Genomic DNA, 3979 nt, shown 5'->3' with positions numbered 1-3979 from the left:
GAAAATTAGCTATGCTGTAGTACCTGGTTTTGAAATTAGATATAATTGTGATAGTGAACAAAATAAATTCACAAATTCTCAACAAACATCCAGTTTGTTAGGCAATAAGAATATGATAGTGATTTAAAAATATCCCTGTCCTCTCAAGAAGAGAGAAAGGAGAAAAGATAGGGGCAAAGGTAGGGAAAAAACATGCAAGTATGTATACAGGTTGACTGAGGTGATTGTACTAAAAATTTCCATCAGTTTTTTGAAAATAGCAGTTAATTTGTAGAATTTTCACCTTGAAAAACTGTATGCTGCTATCTGTAATCTAAGCAACAACATCAAGGTCAGCAATGTGTAATACAAAAGCCATGCTTGACTATCTGTCATCTTGGTCTTCTACATGTGTACTCTTTCTAATGTCACATCAATTATTACTATACTCTTTAAAATAATTTTTTTATAAGCAGAATATATTTTTTGAGGGAAAGAAAGCTCCTGTCTGAGAGAGGAACAGGAGGGGGCCCCAAGTGGGTTGTTCCCCTGGAAGCTGTCTCTTCCAGGGACTTTATTATAGTGTAAAACCATACGGGGTTAAGGTGGAGAAAGGGGGAACTTGCTTAGGTGGATGTGGGGTGAGACAAAACTATGGTCAACCAATGAGATTACAAGCACCATTGCTCAGGTAAAATTGATTAAGTCCGGGACCAAACGGGGAGGGGAGTCACCTAGCAAGGGAGCATGAATGTAAAACAGGACCTTATCTGATAGCCATCAGGTAAGGATTCTTTTTAGCTTTCCCCGGGTAATGATCAATCTGGGATGCTAATCTTTAGGTAATGATCAATCTGGGATGCTAATCTTTAGGGAGGTTTGCATTTGTTTGCTCTTTGGGTTTGGCTCACAGCAGGAGCATCTGTCCCTCCCACAGTTGTAATGTTTCTGGTCTCCTTTGTTATCTCCTTCGAGGGCCTGACCATGACTGCCTATAATATTTCTATCTAACTTGGTTGCCTGTAACATTCCCGTCTCTGAAGAAGTAACCCAAACTGCCATGATGGAAGCATGGGTGATGACTACTCTAGCTTCTTCAGGCTGAAAGGGGTAGTAGTTGTTGACTGGCAGTCAGATATATTCTTCAGAGGTTCTATCTAAAGGCCCTCAATAGATGACAGGCATCTTCCTCTTGGGTGAATGTACAGCTTTGAGTCTGGAAGAGACAAAGCCAAAGAAACTATTAAACATTCAAGGGTCAAATAATCACAACAGGATAATTATGAAAAAGATGTTAGAACTTTTTGTAGGTCTATTAGCAGTTATCTCTTAAATGTGAGGTTTAATCTCCTTTTTATCTTTCATGTCCATTGTGTATTGTCTCAGACAAACTGGCCTTTTATGGCTCATCAATTTTGTTATTACTTATGGCACATGAATTGCCAGAAATAGGGAAAACACTGAGTACTCTCTGGTTGGCAAGTGGGGCTACTGTTTGGGTAACTGACAAATCTGCATGAGCTTTTATCAAAAGTCTACCAGGCAGTTAACATGGATTCCTTTAGGCTGAGAGGTAAAGACTCATGATCTTATCAATCTGAAACTTTTTCTGATTCTATAATGAACACTTTTTTTTTCCCTTTTCTAGTAGCTTTGGACATTTTTCCTTGAAATGTCCCTTTTCTCTGTCTGGACCCAGGGAAGCATGACTTTCCTTGTTTTCCTACTGGCCTTTATTCTTGTAGGATGCTAGTATCTTACAGAATGGAATTATAAAATATTTTTTTAAAAGGTAAAAAAAGGAAACAGAGAGAGACAAGAACATATTTAATGTTCTTTGAAAGCAAGCAGTAATATTTAATCATATGTCCAGACTTATGATAACTATATCTGTTAATATGAGTGACAGATAATTTTCAAAATAAAATAAAATGAAATTTTAAAAAATCGCTGTCCTCATGGAGCCTACATTCTTGTGCTTGACAAAAAAAAAAAAAAAAAAAGAAAAAAGAAAGAAAAGTAAAATGCATAGATTTTGTTCAATGTCTGGAAAGTGATTGTGCCAGTTAACTTTAATTGGCAAGCCCAGGCAATATCAATGACATACAGCTGTTGAGGTGACTGTTACAGTGTGTTACAGGTGCTCAGCATGCAGTTAATTGTGCAATAACAAAAGATTATCAAAAGCAGTAACTTCTGTGGGTGGTAAAGTATCTTTCACTTTATGTCCTTCAGAACATTCTTTATGTTCAGTAGATTGTAAAAAAAAAATGTTTGCAATGATTGTTTTATGAATACAGTGTGTCTTTGAAAAGTAACTGTGAAGGGCTGGCCAAATAGCTCAGGGGATTAAAGCACCTGCTTAGGCAGACGCAGGGGCCAGGAGTTCCAACCTAGACCTGCTTGGCAGGCCCCACCTCCAGGGCATGCTGAGACAGCAATTGAGACTGGGTATGGTGGCGCCTGCCTGTAATCCCAGCACTTGGGAGGCTGTAAACAGGAGGATCACTATGAGTCTGATGTAGTAGTGAGACCCTGTAGACCCTGTAGACCCTGTCCTAAATACAGAAAAAAGAAAATCTTCAAATCTTCAAAACAGTATAATTTTTCATGCCAGAAAAAACTGACCTATTTCTTCCAGTTAAGGCCCACCTCCTACAATGCCCACCCTTTCCCAATGGCAGCGCCAGCTGGGATCAAGCTTTCAGCACGAAGGCTGTGGGGACATTTAATAATATCCAAACCATAGCACCTGTGATCTTGATCAGAGAATAGTAAAGTATAGTTGCACTCAAACTCAAAAAGCCTTTCAGAGTTTGGAGTTTTTTGAGATAAGATTGCCACAGTTTTGTAAAATGAGCTGAAGAAGTTTTAATTTCATGTCATAGTTGGAATGTTTTTGTTTCCCTAAAATTCATTTGTTGAAGTCTTGACTTCCAAAGTGACACTTCTGGGAAATGTGGCCTTTGGGTAGGTGATTCAGCCAAAACCTCATGAGTAGGATGATTGCCTTTATAAAACAGGCCAGCTTAACCCAGAAAGAATGGGTGTCATTAAGAAATCAGATAACAAATGCTGGAGAGAGTGCAGGAGGAAAAAGGGACCCTTCTCCACTGTGGGTGGGAATATAGACTGGTACTGATATAGGGGGAAAATGATCTCAGGTGGATGACCTCCAAATGATATAGGAGAAAATGAAACTCCCAACGAGAAAGGTACCTGGGACAAATTCGTGTTCTCTAAAACTGAAGAATTAATTTTAGGAACAAATGGAGGTTATGAGCAGAATATATTTATTGGGGGAAAGAAAGCTCCTGTCCAAGAGAGGGACAGGAGGGGGGCCTGAGCGGGTAGTCCCCAGGAAGCTAGCTCTTCCAGAGAATTTTTTGTAGAGTAAAACCATGTGGTGAGGTAGGTTTAAGGTGGTGGAGAACATGGGAACTCAGTGGGCAGACATGAGGTGAGAGTAAACTGTGCAAGAAGATTACAAGCACCATTATAATCTCATATAAAAAATTGATAAAATCCAGTACTAAATGAGGAAGCAAGCGAGTCATATAGCAAGGGGGCATGAGTATGGGACAGGGTCTCTTCCTGTTGGGGGTTGGGTTAGTGACTTATTTGGGCTCTTTCAAGGTGATTGATACCTATTTAGACTATCACTCCCTGATGCTCATCCCTAGGGAAGTATGTAGCTGTATTTGTTTCCTCTTTTGTCTTGAAGTCTGGCCCATACAGAGTGCCTGCCTCTTCCAAGTTGCAAAGTCATCTTGTCTTCCATATTGAAAATAAGCAGGACAATTCCTTAAAAACTAAAATGAGAGGGCCGGGGAGATGGCTCAGTGGAATAAGCGCTTCTCTGGCAAGTGCAAGGGCCTGAGTTCAATCCCCGGTTCTGAAAAAAAAAAAAAAAAATGGCAATTTTAAATTAGAGAAAAAGGAGGGATACAAGGAAAGCCAACATTTTGGCCCTAGCCTTCTAAGGTCAATTAAGACTCAG

Source organism: Octodon degus, unplaced genomic scaffold (assembly GCF_000260255.1).
Source record: "Octodon degus isolate 3935 unplaced genomic scaffold, OctDeg1.0 scaffold00118, whole genome shotgun sequence".
Classification (NCBI taxonomy): Eukaryota; Metazoa; Chordata; class Mammalia; order Rodentia; family Octodontidae; genus Octodon; species Octodon degus.
The sequence above is the reverse complement of the archived record's forward strand: the minus strand, read 5'-3'. Positions refer to the sequence as shown.